We start from the raw sequence: 22,889 nt of genomic DNA, 5'->3' as shown, positions 1-22,889 counted from the left end.
AGACTTCCCAGAATGGAAGGAAAACCCAAGAACTAAACCCCAACTTTGCTTTCAGAAAAAGCAGGAGGGCCAAAGGGAGTGGGGGGATATATCTATTTTCACTTTTTTAGCCATTTGAAGTGTTCCTAATATAATCCATGTTACATGGAAGAAATACCTTAAACATAAGGAATCAAGGTCTAGATACTCAAAGATATTTAGGCACCGAAATCCCACTGAAATCTACCTTTGACGATGCAGCCCCAAGTAATCTGAAGAGCCCGTGAAGAGTGATTTACTGGGGAAGGAATTCCTGATGCTACATGAGAACTGGATTTGTTTGGTTTGTGATGTCTTGGAAAATATAAAGAAAAGCAAGGAGATTGAAATATGAGTTTGCAATGATTCTGGCAGATTTTTCTTAAACATGGCCTTTCTCCACTTCACTAAAATCTGCATACTAAGAAAGAAAACTCCTCTAAGTGCTCTAGTCTAGCTGAACTTTTCTGTAGCCCCCATCAGTTTAGTATCTGCATGCTGTAATGTATAGAAATAATGACCATCCTGCCTGCTATTACTGCAGTCTATAGAGCTCTCTATTCTCTGGGATCTGCATCCCATCAGAACAATCAGCCAAGTCAAAATAGTAAATCCTCCAGGGTTCTTTTTGAACATAGATATTTGGCATTCATTTTCAAACCATGCCTTTTGCTTTTTTTTGTCTGTACTGATAGCTGACCGAGCCTGTGTTTGCAGGTCAGGACCTTGGATTGCAAGCCTGTGTTCTCCTATGTAGGTGAAGAGCCTCGCACAATTTAGGGGGGCTGTAGTACATAGTAACTAATTGTGTTTAGGAACTCTAATATCTGAGCAAGTTAATTTCCAAGTTATTCCATGTGTCCCAGATTCCAGAAACGCATCTTGTTCCACTTCCAGCCAGTGATACCACCAAATGTGTCACGTTTCCTTCCTACCAGCTACCTAAACCCAACAGCCAAAGAGAACTCTCTCTTAGCTGTGGACATCTAGCTCTTTGTGATGAATGTGCACAGATAACTGTGGAAACCTCTACTTCCCACCTCAGCCAAGAACCCTCTGCCCAAACCTCAGTATCTGAACAACACATGATTGACTATGCTCTGAGGTAAGTACATGTACTTACATCATTACCTTCTACTAAATAACCCATGTTATGCTATGAGATGAATTATGTCCCCTGCTTACACTCTAAGATCTGAAAATAAAAACTTATGCTTTACAACTTCAGGAAGTTTTACTGCTTTCCACAATAAAATCTCTAGGTTAGTGACTTGCTGTAATGTGAAGACTTGTTTCTTCCTGATTGTTGCTGCTATTTCACCCAAGCATCAATTTTAACTCCATTTGTCAAATGCTTTTGTTAAAGTCAGTAAGTACTGAATGCAAAAAAGGGCAGGGGAATTTTCCTCCCATTGAATCATTACAGGGGGAAAATTATGGTATAACAGTAACACATGCGTTTTGAAATTCTGCTCCCATGCTGTAAAAGGAAACCAGTGATGAATATCTGACCTCATTAAACATGGGAATTCAGGTCAGGAATTGTTTCTAACCTCCTTTATAAGATTGTTTTAAAAGATGTTTGTGTGTTTTTCAAATTAAATCCTCAAATACATTAATCCTAAATCCCAAATACTTGTTGCTATAGCTGAGAAACAAGCACCTCTGTAGTCTTCCCATGCTCACATAATTGCGAAGTGCATGGATAAGATATGCCTTCCTGCTGTAGTTAGGTTTAATAACTTGTTCAGGATAAATGGAGCAGTGGTGGAGCAATTACCTCTGAAAAGCAAACAGAAGTAAAACTTGAGGAGTGCATGCAGGTCATGACCAGGAACAGACACACTGTACAGCTGCTCTGTTATCAATTTCAGTGCAATTGAGATTTTGTTTTACAACTATCCCTTCCTGTAAAGAGAAACCATTAACAAGCGAATTTGAAGGGTCCCTGTCAGACTTGATAAAGGATCTGTAGTAGATCCCTAGTAGAAGATAACAGTCATTCCCTAAGCCTTTCCTGCCAAGTCTGGGGGATGTGAATCAGGCAGGGAAGAGTTAAATATCTGGGGAGCAGATGTAGGGAGAGCTATTTCTTTCTTTGGCAATCCTATAAAGTGAACAGAACAAAGGAGTCACCAGTCTGGGAGGGGAGAGATCGGATTACATTTAGGAAAGCAGAAGGATAATTTTCCTCTGGGTCTTCTCTGTACTCTGAAAAAGGGAGGGGAGAGGGTGTTAGAGTTTATGGGTTTGACTATCCACTTCCTTCTCTTATTTAATCACTTACCACATGTTCAGAAGGACTATACCATGCTCCCATCCTGATATGCTAATGCAAACCATTATACAAAATGCAAGGCTCTGCTCTAGCTGTGTGCTGCTTGTATGCCAGGGGAGGGGAAGTCCACTCTGACACTACTTACAACCATATCTCTATCTTAAAGATTCATGCCTGGGTATTAGGCTCATTTAAACCTTCGGATTTATTCCATATTCTAAAAATTGGCAGTAATTAAACAATTTGGGCAATCATAAATTATTCCTCCTGTAAGACTAACACAAACTAAAATATTGTGCTGAATGTGCTTGTTATAAAAATACAGGGCGATTTTCTTAAAGCAAGAGGGGGAGATATGATTTAAAAGGACCAGAATGAGGGGGAAAGCCCAGGGTCCAGATCTTCAGCTGGTATAAACTGGCATTGTTGTATTAACATCAGTGGAGGTATGCTGATTTACATCTGTTAAGCATCTGGCCCCAGGGATTTTTACTCATAATGGAAAACCTGCTGAAATGCTCTCCCTGGGGTAGGGTGACCAGATGTCCCGATTTTATAGGGACAGTCCTGATATTTGGGGCTTTTTCTTATATAGGTGCCTATTACCCCGTCACCTCCTGGCCCGATTTTTCACACTTGCTATCTGGTCACTCTACCCTGGGGCAGTATGTACAGTATCCCTACAACTGGCTGTATATATTTGGCTGATTATTTTCATATGTTAGATATGTTGTACAAAGTGTCTTTCATTTTACAGTAACCTCACAAAGTGCATTGACAATGTATGTATAAACTCCCCAGTGAAATGCTAAACAGCGGAGAAGAAACAGAGATTTGTTAGTAGTTTCTGTAGGATTGGTCCAGGCACAGTGGACACCAGTTTGACTTTGTTACCATATTTCATACACTACCCACTGTTGGGTCACATCATCCTAATACAAAAGAAGAATGAGCAAAAGAGATAAAAATGACTCTGGAGCACCGGGCAGAGCGGCAGCGCTGTGTGACTGCTGTGCAAGGGTATCTTAAGTGCTGCTAACCCACTGACATGGATTATTTGGCCTAGACACAGTACCACTCACCAGTTCCGGAGCCGCAAGAATAACAAGACAGTTTTATTCCATTTCTAATCTTTAGTTTGGAGCCATTCTCAACAGAATGGCTTTAGGCATTTTGAGGCCCCCTTGCTCAGAACTCCTACCTCCATTTCATACACCTGCCAGGACCGATAAAGATCGAATGGGACCATTCTTTTCCCCAAACTGACACAGCAATTTAATGCTGCTCACGTGAATCCTCCGGGGGAGGAAGGGAAGAACTTTTGCTAGGAGGATGTGGCATAGGCTGGAGGTGGTGTGTAAGTTTGGCTTAAACTCAAGCCTCAGTGTCTGTCCCCCTCAAGATACCACTCTGTCTCTACAGTCCTAGACTGCTCTGATCCAAACTAAATAATCTTCTCCTAAGTGACAAGGAAATGCTTCATAGGAAGAAACCTTGACTTTTTTTTTTTATTGAATGGCAGCAGCCCAGATTAGCTAAACTATCAGCTGCCCGTTACAGGTCTGTTGATCAAGACACTGCAGATGTTACAAAGTGCCCAGATATATACGCTCAAGCAACTATGAAAGTATGCATGGAGACCTCACAGTGTTCTGGCCATAGTTGAGGACTGTAAACACCAATGAGTACAGCTGGCCAGAGAATGACTGTTCTGTTTCGTGACAACTTTTGAGGTTTCAGAATTAGTTTTTGTTCTCCATTGGCATGAAAATAAAACCATTTGAATATTTTTGCAGGAGTGGGTCGATGAAGAGTGCCCAGTTCAAACCCCCATTCTGCCAGATTTGGAGCAGAGTTTTTTTTCATCCTCCATTACTCCAAATCAGGCCGTATGGGGACTTAATCCTGAATTTCCCACATTTTAGGCCAGGACCCTAACCAATCAGCTATAGACAAAGTCTTTTCATGACCCCAAAATCTTCCTGATAAAAATTTTATGGAAACAGATTTGTTTCTGTGAAATGTTTTGCTTGTGGTGAAAAGGTTCCTATCAGCTCTACCAAGGAGAGTGAGGAACTATTTAAGATGGCCTATGAGAGAGTGACATGATATAATGGATGACATTAAGGGAAAAATAAAGATGATTATCAATAAGTCTCCTGACAATGAGACCTAGCTGGCTGTGAAATACTTTACTAAGGTAAGTGATGGAAGTTCCATCACTTGGGAAACGTAAAACCTAGACTGGTAAGACACCAGAAAATGTACTGTAAGAAACAATCTTTTATTACCATAGACATAGGAGAGAGTACCAACAGGTGCTTTGCTTCTCTAACACCTACATGATTTGTTTCTAGGAAGACAATATACAGAGGAATTTCGTGGAACTCAAGGGCAAAGGAAAATGTTAGCTCCTCAGGGGTATAAATCACATCTACGTACACACGGGGTAGCTGAAAAATACTCTAGATAAAATGGAGGGATTGTTCTAATAGGCTGCCTCCTAGGACTTGCATCTTTAAATTATTTAACCTGCTGATGCATTTCTCTTGAATGCTCATCAGCACACATCTGTCTGCTCTCTGAAGAGGATAGCTCTCTTGTTATGGTTTCAACAAACTTTTTAAAAAAAAATTGCAATTGAGAGAGGCAGGCTACATGTGACATGTAAAGCTCCAGACACAATTCTACACACAAGGTATACCACCCTCCCAAAGCAAGATCTCAGATTATTCAAAAACAAGCTTATATTCTGCAGGAAATGACTCACAGATTTTACTACAGCGGGGCTGTGAGTCATAATTAAAATATCTGACCCAACTGGCTGATCCCTAATGATCCCCCATTTCCCCCAAGCATGTGATGCGGAAGACATAACACCACTGCAGTCACAAAAGTTCACCATGAAATCAAAGAGCTTGATTTTCATTTATACTAAGGCCCTTTTACATCCCTCCAGCATCCAAAGGGACCGTAAATGTAACTTGCACTCAGTTTAAGGCTCTTTTACACTGCCCAAGTGGTGTGAATGAGAATCCGGCTCCAGAATTTTAGAATGAAGGTGCTATTTTGGTTCTGAAGCCACAGTGTCTTCCAAGCAGCATTGTTTTCCTTTAAGCACTTATTGGATGGGACAGGAATTCTGACACTTCCCAGAACTCTGACAGATAAAGGCAACAGTTTAACATGTCTTCTGTTGTTGTTGTTGCTGCTGCTACTGTAGCCATCTTGGTCCCAGGATATTAATGAGACAGGGAGGGTGAGGTAATATCTTTTATGGGCCAAACTTTTATTGGTGAAAGAGACAAGCTTTTGAGCCTCCGCAGAACTCTTCTTCATGTCTGGGAAAGGTGAGTTACCTATCTTCTGTCTGTAATGTAAGAGTGAGTCAAGTGAACAAAATTCCCTACAGGCTTGGACTTCTAAATACCTGAATATTGTCTTCTATGATTTTCATCATGTTCAATTCACTCGCTAAAAGGAATCTCAGTGAGCAATTAAGTAGCGTGATGGGGTGTGAGGTGAGCGTAAACTTGGGAAGTGTGCATATGACTTTTTGGCAGGGAAAAGTTTCTCAGCAAAGCACATCTTTCCTCTTTTATTCACCCTAATGCAATCCAAATCTTAGTACTTCGTTGCAATCTTTTAACTCCCACGCAAATACCCTTTTACGTTGTCTAGTTGCCTCAGTCTGATCTGTGAGCTTTTCTTACATTTCATTTTGCCACTTTTATTTAAAAAAAATGACAACCATATAGATAGAAAATATTTGTGGTAAAATGCACATTCAGTTGGAACTTAGATACTTATAACTATTTATACCCAAACAATTTTACAGTATAATTTTTTTCCCTCTGATAAAAGGGGTAAGTCCAACTTATTGGCTGGCCAGTGTCTTGTACCGCATCAAAAGAACAGAATTATATTATATCAGTTGTTACCATCTATGATGAATGAAGGGGGCGGGGGGAAGGTTAGCTCCCTTTTATGGACACCCAGCCATCTAGTTAGCTCTAAGTCTCTATTGGTGACTGTTCTCTGCTTGCTTTACCTGTAAAGGGTTAAAAAAGTCCCCCAGGCAAAGGAAAGGTAGTGGGCACCTGACCAAAAGAGCCAATGAGATGGCTAGAACTTTTTAAAATGGGGGGGGAAAAAGTGTTCCCTTTGTGTCTGTGGTTCTCTGGGAAAGAAGGAAACAGGGAGCAGTTATACTTGAGAAGCTGTAAGACAGGTATGATCATAGATCCCACCTAGAACTACTTATTTGGAACCCCAAAATGTGTAAGTAGATCAGGAATGTTTACAAAGATGCAATTAGGTTTATTTCTGTTTATTTCTTATGGCTAGTGGACTCCTCTGTACTAACCCCAGATGCTTTTGTTTGCTTGTAACCTTTAAACTGAACCCCCCAGGAAAGCTATTTTGGGTGCTTGATTTTTCTTATTGATCTTTTAAAATCTAGCAAAAGCCTAAATTCCAGATGCATTTTCTTTCTTGTTTTTATTAAAATTTACCATTTTTAAGAGCAAGATTGGATTTTTGGTGTACTAAGAGGTTTGTGCATATGTTGTTTAATTAGCTGGTGGCAACAGCTAATTTTCTTAGCAATTCTCGGGGGGGGGGGGCAGAGGTGTGAAAGGGCTTGAGGGTACCCCACAGGAAGGAATTCCCAAGTGCGCCTTTCTGGGTTCCCAAAAAAGGGGGTTTTGCATTTGGGTGGTGGCAGCATTTACCAAGCCAAGGTCAGAAGAAAGCTGTAACCTTGGGAGCTTAATACAAGCGTGGAGTGGCAAGTATTAATTTGTAAAAATCCTTGAGGGTCCCCACCTTCTGCACTCGAAGTGCCAGAGTGGGGAATCAGCCTTGACACCATTGTATAACACCAGAATAATGGAGAGGTAAATCAGACCCATAGTATCTAGCCTTTGATGATCTTGTCAAGTTGTTCCATGCACTTGCTAATCCAGGGCAGCAGTAATTCCTCAGGGTCCTGTTTGCTCTTCATTAAATAATGGTAGGTTGTACCCACCACCCTGCATCTATGCAGAACTTTTTCTCACTCAAAATCAACAAACGCATTCCTAACTTTCAATTCATTTTAGGTCACTATGATGGCTCTTCTTCCCCAGGGGGAAAAGATGTCAGCTGCTTTGGACTTCCCTCTTTACAGATATTATTAAAATGCAAAATCATTCAGCTCTGTACTTCATCCTCTTCACGGCAGGAATATCGTTCCTATAAAAAGGTGGCAAAAATCTGAATACAACATTCTAGATCAGGCATTTCTGCTTTCAACTGTTAATAGTCACACATTGTGTTCTTTCTTCTCTTCCATGCTGATAAATTCCTGTACGGATATCATAGAGGATTGTATGTCATTAATAATTTTGGACATTAGTTAATGAGTGAAATTTGTTAAACACTATGTACCTACGTGCTGAATGGCCTATATTTTACCACCAAAAAAATGCACAGATTCAGTCCTCTTAATATTCTAGATGACTGCATAGACTATAACATTTGTATCTAAAGCTACTTCCATCCATCTGTTAAAATCCTCATTCCGCTCCCCTTCATTCCATCCAGAAGTTTACTTCTTTAAATAAAAATTAATAGTTTCTAGTGTTGAAACATTAATTAAGAAATGTGACTATTATGATTGTATTAAAAAAAATCAACCTGTTTTTGCATCCATTTAACAGTGCTTGAAATTCAGACTATGTAAAGAAAAACATTGCCAACTTGGTTATGCTGTGTGTATTTCTCCTCGGAGTGTTTTGAGCATATTTTGTGATGAAGTTGCACAACTGAAGTTCTCATTGGCTTGCAGGGCCAGGAGTTTTGGAGATTATGAAGCAGCCAAAAGACAAATAAATACATAATGAGAGCAGTGTTTGAAAGAAAAATCCAATGGAAACAACTTAGTTTGGGTGACATCAGACTAGTAAATGTCTTATGAGGAGGGAGTGGGAAGAGTTAAGTGTGTGGGTGAGGGAGAATGACTTCAAAATAGAATAGAAGGAGGGGAAAGGCAGTGTGGACTGTGGATGGGAGTAGTGGATGTGGCGAGGTGGAGGGAGGATAGGAATATTCATTTTTTTTAAGGCAGAAGCAACCATTATGATCATTTGAGTCTGACCTCCTGTCTCCATCATTTTTTACCATTCCATCAATTTGTGTCCTTTGTAAATGTTACTAGGATTTTAGCAATGATTTTATATTCCCTTTCACTGTTGTGAAAGAAATCAAACAGCATTGGGCCAAGAGCAGATCTCTGCAGGGCCCCCTTACAAACACCCCACTGGATGATGATGATTTTCTGTTTACAGTTGCTTTTGACGAGGAGCATATGACAGAAGTATGACCGAAGGATTTGAGAGGATGACAAGAAAAGTGAAACGGGAAGGAAAAGGCTGTGGAAGAAGAGAGTAACCATATTGGTGTGCTTGTCATAATGTGGTGGAGAGCAATGTTCCCTCTAATTTTTGACAGGCCGTGTGAACAAAAAATTTCTTCTGTGCAAATTTTTGTGCACGCGGTGTTCTGCCATGTGCGCGGGAGTTAGGATCTGTGTGCACATGCACACACAGCTCAGAGGGAACAATGGTGGAGAATAGGTAGAATGGAAAAGCATAGGTTCGTTGAGATCTCCTATACCTGAGGAAACTTCAGACTGAAGTAGGTTTCTGAGGAATCTGGTACCAAGCTTGCTGACACAATGATTTCCTCTGTTCAGTGTCTAACTCTTAACTCTTGGTTTGGATGGCAAATTATAATTGACTAAGAGAAAGGAAACTTTAGTTGGTTGGTCAGGGTTTGTTTTATGTTTAATGCTCCAGACTTGCCAGCTTCTTTATTTATTTAGGAAGCTGGTCTCCATGCTCACTACCTTCTGTCACACACATTTTTAATCTATGTCCTTGGCATCCTCCTTATTCCCTTGGTGAGTTTCACCATTTGCTTTTGGAGGATTAGAGCTCCATTACTTTTACACTTGGCATATCTTGCATTGTTGAACCACATCCTCAGCAGGTATAAAATAATGTCGCTATGCGGACTTCAGTGGAGCTATACCCACTGAGGATCTGCTCTGTAATCATTTTCATTACATGGTTATTCTAAAAATGTCCCTGTTAAAAAGAGAGATTTGTTTCTACGATGTCATGACACATACTGCATCAGAACAAACTTTAGGGATATAACTTTACTTACTTGTTTGTTCAAAAATATGTAGATGACTGGATTGTAGACTGTACTACTTTTTGCAAGGACTGACGGAATAATGGTGGCGGGCGGCGTAATTAGACCAGGTTTTCCAAAAGTAGCTATCAGGGCCATGATCCCATATGGCAGCCAGCAAAGAAGAAAACAAATTACCATCACAACCACCATGATCAGTACACGTTGCTCTCTTGTCCGGCCTATTCCTTTAGTAACACCACTCACCTGAAATAAAGAAAACAGGATTGTGAAAGAAACATTAACAGCATGTATAATTATCAATGCTGAAAATAGGGGAAAATATGTCTGAGTTACTTGAACTACTGCATTAGCAGTTGTGACAAGTGGCTGATGCTACTGTAGTGGATCCAAGTGGCTTTTCCTTGGTGTGGTGGGTCAGGGTGCCACCCCTTGCCCCTATTCTTGGGTGTTGAGGGCTCTGCTGGTGCCCCGGTAGAGAAGAGGTGGGGAGCAGGGAAGGGACCCAGGTCCACCCTCTTACTCCAGGTCCCAACTCCTTCTTACCCTCTTTCCCCTTGGGTAGGGTTTCCTTCAAGTCCTCTGTGCCACGGAGTCCCTCTGCTCTGCTTGAGCAGGGTTTCCCTTCCTCTGGTCCTCTAATTAACAGTGGTACTCCTCCAGACTCTAGTCAGCTCCCTTTCCCTCCCCTGTCTGTCTTGGGTTCATTAGAATTAATGATGGCCCCTTTCATCCTGAGGAAACCAAAAGCCGTCTGCAAGCTACATTTGTGTGTTGAATGTGTGGCACTGTTTGTTAGTAACGTGCTTCAGGGGATAGGAAAAGATGCCAACTGCTCATCTGTAAGTGCATAGAGATGGGGAACACAACTAACTACTGAAATGCAGCCTTCTCAGGGCAGAACTAGGCAAATGTTGGCAGCATAGAGCAATGCTAAACACTAGGACCTGGAAAATACTTTCATCTGGAGTGGATGGATGTACAGGGGTAATTTTAGAAAGGCACAATGCAATTTTCCTACTTCAATTTGACTAGGGTACCCCAGCTAGCACTCCAATGGGCTCAGTCATCAGTTGGTGTAAGTCTGCAAAGCTCCATTGACTTCACTAATTCAACAGAATTACACTGGCTTACATTTTTAGGGGCTTGAGGCCACTTCCATCTGTGGCGAATAGAAGGCCTTTGAAAAGGATCACAGTGGTCACTTCTAAAGCTTTGCAGTTCCACCAGCATAGAATCAATCTTGTACCATTAGTGTAGTACTAATTGAAAAGGGATCCCTACTACTTTCCCATCATTGCTTCCAGGCCAGGGGAAGTTATATCATTTTCTGTTGCCATTGCTGGAATGATGTACAAACTTGAATGAACTGTTTCATTTCTTACTGGATTTGCTGTACTCAAGATCCATTTTTCTCTGCTACTGGACTGCATATCTTGACAGTGCAGTTTTTGAGTTGAAGGCTATGACTGCTCTAAAGTGTATTTGATCACAGGCAACTGAGTTAAAAGAGGATGTAAAAATTATAGACTGCAATGAGCTCTGGATGAGGTCCGACAAAATTGAATGATGCAGTTAACCACAACATTGTTGCTTAAGAACTTTTTCATGAGAAATCGAAAGTGATTAAGCCAGTTTTCCTGCTTACAGTAAAATGAGATTTAAATCCCCCCAAAGCATTTTTATTTATTTACTTTGGTTTATATTTTAAGCCTATAGCTCTGGCAAAGTAAATCAGATGCTTCTACTCAGACTTTCTCAGGAGACAAGAACAAAAAGACTGTCAAAATTGAAAGACGATTAACTTAAACCTGATAAACAGGAACTCCAGGGGTGTCTTACCTTAGCGTGATTGAAATTATCTTCTGTCACTTGGGACCAGATGAATAACCTTCCAGTTTTTTGTACATTTAATAACCCTTCCCGTAGACTCCCAACACCCATTCAAAAAGCCACTGGTTCCGTGTACTGCTTAGTTCCCTATTGATAACTGTCCTGTTATACACCGCCCCAAAAAAAATCATAACAAATTCCTGTTCTAGATTTTTCTCTAATCCTTTGGACCTCTCACCTCCACATCAGACAGCCCTGCCCCTCTGAATCCACGGGCGACAAATTCCATCCCTCATTAGTCTCTCCATCCCTATGTGAATGAGCAGACACTGGTCAACCTTCACACAGCTGCTGCCTAGATCAGATTAGGTAAGATTAATGAGACATAGGCTACATCTACACTAGGAGTTAGGGGTTGTTTCCCAGCTTGCATACACATACTTGCTCTAGCTCTCATTCAGCTATCTTTAGTATAAATAGTAGCATAGTCGTGGTAGCAGCAGAGGTGCTGCTTAGCCATGTCGAGTACAAACATCCCTGAAATTGCCCTAGCTCATAGCTACAGACTAAAATCAAGCCTATCCCATGGACCTCTCAAACTTTTACACAATACATCAGTTTCTTCCTCTGTGTGTCAACAGTAAACCTTCACCACCTCAAGAAAAAAATTATATTGTTACTTATTGGTGTATATTTTCCAGATGAGGCACAGACATTTAGCCCTGCAATTTCCACTGATGATGGGAGCTACAAACATTAGTAATGCATCTCTCCATGAAATGTACCCTGTAACTACAGTAGACCCTCCATTTTTATTTATTTATTTTGGAACACCAATCTTATGAACAACTAGTTATATGGACCATTTTTCCTGACAGGAAGGGGCGTGGGTGTGTGTGAAAGTGATGTCAATGAAGAACAAGTTGACATCTCTTCATATGTCGATGCCTCCAGTGCATTAAAAATTGCTTTGTAGTGGTGTGAAGGACAAGAAGAAAGTGATGCAGTGCCGCATAATGCAACTAGTGTGACATACCTATGGTAATTTTAAGAGAGCCTTAAATTAGAAAAGTTCCTAAAATGGAACTCCTTAGTCCTCAATCAGTTTGTTACAATAGGGGTTCTACTGTAATTAAATCAAATGAAGGCACTTGGCCAGATCCTTAGCTGTGCCATGAAATCTATGGAACAAGATAAATTTATACCAGCTAAAGGTCTGATCCCAATTTGGGATTTTTTGCATTTCTTTTTTGAAACCTAATCTGTTGCCTAGTGACATTGTTCCTAAAAAAGGAATCACTCTTAGGCATGCTTAAATACTATAACTGTAGTGTGCAACTATGATTAGTCTATGCTAACAACCATTCTAAGACATGCAAGAAATGGATGATTCTTATTGTTTTTTCTTAAAAATGTAATGCAGTTTCAGGACACACATTCCATCAGAATTTACCTCAGAGTACAGTAGGTTTTTGAACTGACAATTAGATTGCTAATAACATATACAATTAGATTGCTAATAACATATATCAAGCTAAAACTTCATTTCCACTCTAAAGGCAAGGATCAGTCATTGCAGTGGCTTGAAGGCTATTTAGTACTCTAACTCAAGTTAGAATGGCTCACGCTGGTTACAAGGTCAGGCTGTAATTTGTAGATGCCAATATTCACAATGTATAGTACTTTAGTGCCAGGCTTACTTAATACATTAGAACATGGTAAGGGACCTGCTAAGCTTGACAGAAGCAAAGTGTGATAGACATACAGCCATTCTCAAGGGCTCACATTAATATGAAGGAACAAGCCAAGCCTTACAACTTGGTTTACTGTATTCAAGACTGAAAACACATTCATTTTACCCTGAAGGTTAAAGGTCTAACTCTGAAGACCTTTAGGTTAGACCTTTAGGTTAGGAGAAAGTAAAGTGGAAGGTAAAAGGTCTAACTTTTCTCCCACTTACCGCAATGGTGGCAAAGTTAGATCAACACTGAGCGTGTTTGAAACTCTGAATGCTCAGAGCAGGATCAACAGTGAGATAGACAGGTGGGTCTCCAACCTGCCTTGGTAAATGAGGCAGTACACAAAGACTGTACATAATTCCAGCTCCTATCCAATTGGCTGCCTGTCTTGTTTGTTTGGCTTCAGGGAAATTGGCATTGATGGTCATGTAAATGTCACGAGACATGACATGTTGATGGCCCAGATTTGTAAACTTCATCTGTTTTGTCAAGATACTTTATCTCCCTAACACTTTGTGTTTCTGCTAAGAGAACAACTAGGTAGATTGTCATAAGAACAGCCATAGTGAGTCAGGCCGAAGGTCCATCAAGCTCAGTATCCTGTCCTCTGACGGGGGCCAATGGCAGGTGCCCCAAAGGGAATGAACAGACAGGTTATCATCAAGTGATCCATGCCTTGTCACCCAATCCCAGCTTCTGGCAAACAGAGGCTAGGGACACCATTCCTGCCCATCCTAGCTAATAGGTCCATCAATGGCTATCTTCCAGGAATCTATCTAGCTCCCTTTTGAACCCCGTTATAGTATTGGCCTTCACAACACCCTCTGGCAAGGAGTTCCAGAGGTTAACTGTGCGTTGTGTGGAAAAAATACTTTCTTGTGTTTGTTTTAAACCTGCTACCTATTAATTCCATTTGGTGGCCCCTTGTTCTTGTATTATGAGAAGGAGTAAATAACACTTCCTTATTTACTTTCTCTATCCCACTCATGATTTTATAGACCTCTGTCATATTCCCCCTTAGTCAACTCTTTTCCAAGCTGAAAAATCCCAGCCTTTTAATCTCGCCTCATACGGAAGCCATTCTATATCCCTAATCATTTTTGTTGCCCTTTTCTGAACCTTTTCCAATTCCAAAATATCTTTTTTGAGATGCGGCGACCACATCTGCAGGCAGTGTTCAAAGTTTAGGTGTACCATGGATTTATATAGAGGCAATATATTTTCTGTCTTATTATCTATCCCTTTCTTGATGATTCCCAACATTCTGTTCGCTTTTTTTGACTGCCGCTGCACATTGAGTGGATGTTTTCAGAGAACTATCCATAATGACTCCAAGATCTCTTTCTTGAGTGGTAACAGCTAATTTAGACCCATCATTGTATACGTATAGCTAGGATTATGTTTTCCAATGTGCATTACTTTGCATTTATCAACATTAAATTTCATCTGCTATTTTGTTGCCCAGTCACCCAGTTTTGTAAGATCATTTTGTAGCTCTTTGCAGTCTGCCTGGGATTTAACTATCTTGAGTAGTTTTGTATCATCTGCAAATTTTGCCACCTCGCTGTTTACCCCTTTTTCCAGATCGTTGTCCCCTAAAAGTGGATTATAAGTGCTAATATACCACTCCATCAGTTAAGACCTTTGTTAACAGCTAATATATGCAACAGGAAAATGTTGATGATAATACCATAAAAGACCGTTGGGTCTGACTCCTGGTAGGAGGAAGGATGTTAAATTGTGGTTGGAGAAAAAAGAGGAAGAAATGATGGAAAGATAAATTTAAAAGCAAAAGAGAAGTAAGGCAGAATTAAAAATACAGCTTTTTATTGTGTGCACAAGAAAATAGCATAATGCTCATGCATGCTTTAAAACCAGGGTGTAAATTCTTGAAACTGGGGGGGGGGGAAAGAAGCAGAAAACAACCAGGAACCCCATCTTGCCTAAATTATGCTTTATGTCTTCTAGGACTATGTGAATAAACTGTGTTAGTGCACAGATTTAATTGTATTGTAAAAGAAGAATATTTGCCCCTAATTACTGGAGACAGTGGAAGAATGGGAAGGAGGAGTCACTAAAATATTGATAAATTTCTAAATTTTCAATCTGCGGGTTTTGAAATTTGGATAAAAACTTGTTTTTGGTCATCCCTCCTCCCACACTTCCATTCCCTTCTTCTGTTTTGCCAATGAAAAATGGAGAGAAAAGATGAGGGGAAAAGGGAAAAAAACAAATACTGATTTGGTTTTGGTGTTTGGGTTTAGCTGAGAAAAAATACTTTTTTGGTAAAAATTTCCATTTTTGAAAAAAAGCTATTTCATAATGACAAATTTCAACCAGCTCTCCCAACTACCTACTATGTTTAGCTCCCTGTAAATAGCAACATTGTTGCCTATTTTGACTTAGTTTGTCTACATGTAAATAATCCCAGAGCTCCTTGTCTCAGAACAAAAGGCATAACTTGAAACAGTGCCCCTTCAAGACCAGAAGTATCAGTATACTACGATGTGTGTGCATCTATGGTATGTCATGTAGGTTTGTGAACCACTAAGCCAGCCTCTCACAAAGCTTGTTTGTGTTTTGTAACCACAACCCAGAGTGAGGGGAGCAGGAAGGTCACCCCCCACACAAGGGAACATTCAGAGTTACTCTGCTTGGTACCTTGCAGGTCAGAACCCTAAGGGTAGAAAAATCAGGTGCTTAATGTTTCATGTCGAGCTGGTCAAGAATTTCCCATCTGAATGATTTTCTGACCAAAAATGCAGTTTCTGCAAACTCAAAATTTCCTGTGAAAAATTTTGATTTGCCAAACACTTTCAGTTTTCTGTCAGGAAAATATAACTGAAATATTTCATTTGGGGTTGGGTTTGACCCAAATCAGAATATTTCATTTGACCCAAAATGTTTAATTTGGAATCGGTTAAAAACATCTTTACTCCTTCATTTACTTATGTAATATTGGCTTATGGGAGTTGGGTTCCAGCTCCCATTCTCTCTTATGATTCTACTTATTATGGAAGATCTCATTTCAGTCCCCATTCTCTCCTTTGGCTCAGGCTCCCCGACCCGACTATGTCTTTCATAATAAATAGTCATGTGACTCTGCATGATCCACCACTTGGTCAAAATGCATTATGGGATAGGTAGTCCTCCAGAGAGCCTGGGCCAAAGGAGAGAATGGAGACTGGAACTACAACTCTCATAAGGCAGTAGGGAAATACAGTTCAAAAAGTGAATCGAAACACTCCTATTTGGGGAATGCTAAAGTTTTGTTTGTTGAAATGTAACATTTTGATGTTTCCAAATAAAAATTTTTTTTTTCAGAATTTCCTTTCCACATAAACTGTTGGCATTTAAACTTCTAGTCCCACTTCAGGACACAAATGAATGTTGACATGTCTGAATTGTCTGAAGGACAGAAACTCTGAATTTTGCTCCACTTTGGTTTGATGAACAGTTAGAGTGTGATTACTTTACATATTGCAGAGCAGTGGTTCTCAAAACCACCACCTGCACTGAAGGGAAAGAAGAGGCTAAAGAATAACTTTTCTCAATGATGAGGAATTGATCCTGATCCTGCACCCTTAAAGTCAGTGGGCATTTTGCCACTGACTTAATTATAGTAGAATCAAGGCCTTCATGTGGAAGCTCTGCTTCTCTGCAATATGCAACCAAAGCTTTGTTAAAAGACAAATTTATAAGTTGGGCTCCTGCTTGACCTAACACAAGGGCATTTCACATTAACAATACATCAGCTCTGATCATCAGCAACTGTAATCTGATTTAAAGAGCTGTCGTATCTACACATGAAAATTAAAGAGTATTAGGAGCCAGCATGTGGCAATAGCCCTGCTGTTCAATCAGGATGAAAGGCACCTGTCATAGTTATTTCTGGTTTAAGAACTATATTTATCCTTCACATGTGTCATATTTACCCTTCCCAGGCTCAATGGAGATGGAAATGCAAAGAAAGAAGTTGGAGGAAGAAGCAATAGGTAAGATGCTATGAACTGTGACATGGATTTCACTGAGTTCAATACCTGGACTGATTGCAGGATTGCCAATGTTGTATTCAATCTGTCATCATAGTGTTCATTCACTTAGCAGGGTTAAGTCCCTCTGAAGTTGCTCATGCTCTTCTCCTAAATAACCTAAATAAGTGTGTTGTATACGGATTTTGCCATCTCACTGCTCACGATACTTTTCCAGGTCTCTAATAAATATATATTCAACACTCATCATAGTATAACTCCTGTAGTGCCTCACTGTTAATTGCATTGATGAGAGTTTGAATCTCACCAATGTGCCAGTGCTGTGTGGGTAATATTGGCATTTATGTTTTAGTCCATCTTTGCATGCTAGATGTTACCTTGAGGTTATTTTATTTCAGAGTAGCAGCTGTGTTAGTCTGTATTCGCAAAAATGAAAAGGAGTACTTGTGGCACCTTAGAGACTAACAAGTTTATTTGAGCATAAGCTTTCGTGAGCTATAGCTCACTTCATCGGATGCATTCGGTGGAAAATACAGTGAGGAGATTTATATACACACACAGAGAACATGAAACAATGGGTTTTATCATACACACTGTAAGGAGAGTGATCACTTAAGATGAGCTATTACCAGCAGGAAGGAGTGGGGGAAGGAGGAAAACCTTTTGTGGTGATAATCAAGGTGGGCCATTTCCAGCAGTTAATAAGAACGTCTGAGGAATAGTAGGGGGTGGGGTGGGGGGAGAAATAACATGGGGAAATAGTTTTACTTTATGTAATGACTCATCCACTCCCAGTCTCTATTCAAGCCTAAGTTAATTGTATCCAGTTTGCAAATTAATTCCAATTCAGCAGTCTCTCATTGGAGTCTGTTTTTGAAGCTTTTTTGTTGAAGGATAGCCACTCTCAGGTCTGTAATCGTGTGACTGGAGAGATTGAAGTGTTTTCCGACTGGTTTTTGAATGTTATAATTCTTGACATCTGATTTGTGTCCATTTATTCTTTTACGTAGACACTGTCCAGTTTGACCAATGTACATGGCAGAGGGGCATTGCTGGTACATGATGGCATATATCACATTGGTAGATGCGTAGGTGAACGAGCCTCTGATAGTGTGGCTGATGTGATTAGGCCCTATGATGGTGTCCCCTGAATAGATATGTGGACACAGTTGCCAACAGGCTTTGTTGCAAGGATAGGTTCCTGGGTTAGTGGTTCTGTTGTGTGGTGTGTGGTTGCTGGTGAGTATTTGCTTCAGGTTGGGGGGCTGTCTGTAAGCAAGGACTGGCCTGTCTCCCAAGATCTGTAAGAGTGATGGGTCGTCCTTCAGGCTAGGTTGTAGATCCTTGATGATGCGTTGGAGAGGTTTTAGTTGGGGGCTGAAGGTGCTGGCTAGTGGCGTTCTGTTATTTTCTTTGTTGGGCTTGTCCTGTAGTAGGTGACTTCTGGGTACTCTTCTGGCTCTGTCAATCTGTTTCTTCACTTCAGCAGGTGGGTATTGTATTGTAAGAATGCATGATAGAGATCTTGTTATAAAACCTTGTTTCAGAAAGGTGATGCATACCTGTACTTAAAGGTGGAAACGTCACTAGAACAAAGTATTTTATAAAATCTTGATTGCTAAATGGAATTTAGGAATTTTTTTCTTTTTTTGATGATCACCCAGGATTAAAAAATGATTGCAGTGGATCATAGCTATGATGCCAATAAAAATGTGAATCAAAATATTTCCATTTGCAGTAGGCAAATATTCCTGAAGCACACCCAACTGTATCAATAATTTGTTTATATACAGCAGTATTTTAAATGTTTTAAGAGTATGCCCATTTGTTTATCTATGGGGAGAACTCCTTTCAAAATTATGTTTCATGTATCTTGTTTAATGTTTACACATCTCATTAAAGTTCTCTTGTTCATGCTCTGTAAAATATTTCCTGTGTTCAGGGGGTGGGGTGAGGGGAGAAATAACATGGGGAAATAGTTTTATTTTAAGTAATGACTCATCCACTCCCAGTCTCTATTAAAATGTCTTTGCCATAGTCTGACAACCTTTAAAAATGATCAGTCTGTGTAAGGGAGAGGAATGGTGACAAACTGGGCCAGGAAATGTTTTTGGAAAAACAAAACACTTTATATAAGGTTATGCATTATGGCTGGAATTTTCAAAGGCTCCTAAGAGAGTTAGGCACCCATATTACCTTGAAAGTCAATGAGAGTTGGGTACATAACTTCATCAGTCACCCTTGAAAATATCAGTATGTAAGATGATCCCTAGTACTGTTGTGAGATCTTCATGTCCTCTTCAGTATAGATTCAAAGAAACAAATATGAATGCTCAGAAACATGATCCAGGGTGTTTTTGTACTAGTAAACAAATGCTGCATGCTAAGCACTTTTGAAAATCTGGCCTTTATTTCAGGCCTTACATGTGAGAGGCTCTTCTGAAATCTGAAGAAATCTGAAATCTCTGATTTGTGGGTGCTGGGCCCTTGAAAAGCTCCTACACCTTTTTTTTTCCCCAAACTTTATTTCAAACCCAAATTTCTTCAGATGAGGCAAAAACTCCAGCTCCATTCTGAATGGTTCACATCTGAAGTTTAAAAACCAAAACTTTTTTCAAGTGAACTAACCACAGGAAAAATTTCCAAATAAATTTTAATAAAGGAAACATATATCTTTTTTCCACCCCTTCATTCAAGCAACTCAAGAAACGACAAAATGTATTCTTGGTTCCTTTCCAAACCAAATTCATTCTGTGTTGAGACTAATCATGAGAAATCGGTTGAGAAACTTATGAGCATATGAAGATTTTGTATGGGTTTGTTACCAGGTAACGTTTAGGTCATGTGGCAGTCTGCCTCCACATCTCTCCCCGCACTACACTGATGCACTGTGACACACAGCTAAAAGGAAAAATAGCTGCTTTTTCACAGTGGAATAAACACTGACATAAAATGAGTACAGTATTTCTGATGGTCCATATATTGTAAGCTCAAAACTCCTAACAGCGGCGGCCAAAGCCTCGGGCCCTTTAACTCAACATGGGAGCCCCAGGCGACGTGGGCCAGGCAGCCTGGAAGGGCTCGCTGGGGGATGTTGACCCCCAGCCCTAACCTTCCACCTGAGGCCCCACCCCTTCCGGGGGCTGGAGCCGCCCCGGCCCTGTACCAGTAAGTGTCCTCAGTTACTTTCACCCTGTGTGAGGGGATCATAAGATTATTGTAGGGGGGCGGGGTTTGCAGTACTGCTACCCTTACTTTTGCTGGTGGCGGCACTGCCTTCAGAGCTGGGCAACTGGAGAGTGGCGGCTGCTGGCTGGGAACCCAGCTCTGAAGGCAGAGCCACCACCAGTAGCAGTGCAGAAGTAAGGATGTCATGGTATGATATTACCACTCTTACTTCTGTTGTCTGCAGAGCTGGGCCCTCAGTCTGCAGCTGCCACTCTCTGGCTGCCCAGCTCTAAAGGCAGCACAGAAATAAGAGTGGAATGGTATGGTATTGCCATTCTTACTTCTGCGCTGCTGCTGGCAGGGTGCCACCTTCAGAGCTGGGCGCCTGGTCAATAGCCACCACTCTCCGGACACCTAGCTCTGAAGGCAGCACAGAAGTAAGGGTGGCAAAACTATGACTCCCCTAAAATAACCTTGTGACCCTCCCCTCCCACCTTCCTTTTGGGTCAGGTCCCGCAATTGAAGAAACTCTGATCTCCACCATTAAATCAGAATAGTATAGGGGAAAAGCACACAAAAAAGACCAGATTTCATGGGGGGCAGACCAGATTTCACAGTCCGTGGCGTGTTTTTCATGGCTGTGAATTGGAAGGACCCTATCTATTGGACAGTGATGTAAACTTAGTGATGTTCAGATGTGTCTCAAGTGAAGTTAGTTTTTAGATGAAACACAAAAAGTTCAGGAATTGTTCAGGAATCTCTGCAAACACTCAGAATGAAAACCATCAGTTGTCTCCTGCTGGGGTTTTGACAAGATTCCTTTGCGACTTTATTTTTAATTCTGAACCCATGCCACGTACAATTCTTAAAGCAAGAAAGAGATTGTCATGGGAACCACTGCTCACTAATGAGAAGATACTTTAATAATGGACTGAAGTCATATCTCAAGGCAATTTAGCCTTCTTTCTACTCACATAATGTATTAGAAGTTTACTCTATGACTTGGTTATGTGAGCACTTACAGTGCAGTCCACATATCATTGTTTGCATATCAAGATATGTTCGGGGTTTGATTCTGCGAGCTGCTGACCATTCTCACCCAGACCAGTAAACCACTCAATTACATGCTTCAATTTAAGCACAGAAGTCATTCTGTTGAAGTCAATGGAATGTTCACTTGCTTAAAGTTACCCATGTGTTTAAGCGCTTGCTGGCTCAGGCCACTGTGCTCACAGGCTTAAGCTCCCCTGTGAGCTGTTGAGTCCCCCTGACAATAATGGGAGTTCTGCGGGCAGAGCAGGGCAGTATAATGCCCCTACATGTTTAGATGAAAGCAAGGATATTGTCTTGTCTTTCACTCTAGCTGCATTTTTTAAAGGAAATAGCTAAATTATCTATGAAAGCTAGCCATTAGACTGGATGCAGTCACAGAATATCTATCTGCCCACACACACATGGAGCAGCTGAATCATGGGTTACCAACTTTGTCAGTTAATTACAATATTATATTAGGAGATGAAAAGAGGGAAACAAGACATTACAGACAAGCAGGGATAAGAGAATGAGGTGGGAAGGGAGAGCAGCAGGAGGCAGCACGTTTGGCCTAGATGGTTTAAAGATGGCTCCAATATTTCATGAATTCTCTTGAGTTCTAAAGATGGGTCCCTCAGAAGAAGCTGGGCTCATTCTGTTACTGAGCAATCTTGCATTTTCTAATGACAGTGAGCTACTGATGAACATCTTCACCCATCCATAGTCCATGTCGCTCTTCCGTTGTGTGAGAATGGTTCATGTGTCTAAAAGGATTCCTGTTATCTATGATGTAAGTGTTAGATAGCCCTAGTGAGTGAGTTAAAAAAGCTTCTTCAAACTTTAAAACAAGGAACAGTTTGATTAAAGAAATTTTGCAAGTAGAGACAACAGAACAAATAGTTTCCCAGTACATGTCGTAGAAACTCAGCTTAAATTTGCCAGACTAATCAATATGTACTCACTGTTTAGCCTACACCACATCAAACCATTGTCTGCTTTGGCTACATAGTACCAGGCCTTTCTCAGGACTGATTAGATATGGGCTGAAAGATAGACAATGGGTCTGATCCAAAACCCGTTGAGGTCAAGGGAAAGACTCCCTTTGACTTCACTGGGCTTTGGATCAGGCCCAGTGGCATGTTGTTTCTAATTAGGGTCTGGTTATGCATGGGTGGAAATCCCATTGAGTACAGCAGGAGTTCCGCACATTGCAGGATCATGGCTTTACCTATGGCCCTTCAGTATGGGTGATGTTGATTCCGCCAGAGGACTTTATCTGTTTTGATTCTGATGGCTGTGCTGCTTTTTTTCCTATTCATTTTTTTAAACAGCACTAGGAAATGTGTATTGTCCCATATGTGCTTGTTCTTATCAAGAAGAAATTGAGCTAGATATCTAGGCAGTGTGGCCTGGTGGATAGGGCATGGGCTGGGAATCAGGGGGTGTGGGTTCAATTCTTGATTCTGTTGTTGTTCTGCTGGGTGACCTTGGGCAAGTCACTTCCCTGCCCAATGCCTCAGTTTCCCCATCTATAAAATGGGGGTAATGTTAAAGATGGCTCCCATATTTCATGAATTCGCTTGAGTTCTAAAGATGGGTCCCTCAGAAGAAGCTGGGCTCATTCTGTTA

The 22,889-nt window shown here is 40.7% G+C and overlaps 1 long non-coding RNA gene across 1 annotated transcript in view; it reads left to right on the top strand.

The window, feature by feature from the left end:
* Positions 1–22,889, top strand: part of LOC122455891 — a 106,813-nt gene that overhangs the window by 31,195 nt on the left and 52,729 nt on the right. The window contains exon 5 of the long non-coding RNA XR_006274399.1: positions 17,013–17,063. This is a non-coding gene — a long non-coding RNA (uncharacterized LOC122455891). The remainder of the gene's footprint in view (positions 1–17,012; positions 17,064–22,889) is intronic.

Source organism: Dermochelys coriacea, chromosome 9 (assembly GCF_009764565.3).
Source record: "Dermochelys coriacea isolate rDerCor1 chromosome 9, rDerCor1.pri.v4, whole genome shotgun sequence".
In the NCBI taxonomy this organism is placed as follows: Eukaryota; Metazoa; Chordata; order Testudines; family Dermochelyidae; genus Dermochelys; species Dermochelys coriacea.
Note: the sequence above shows the minus strand (reverse complement) of the source record. Positions and strands in the feature narration are given on the sequence as shown.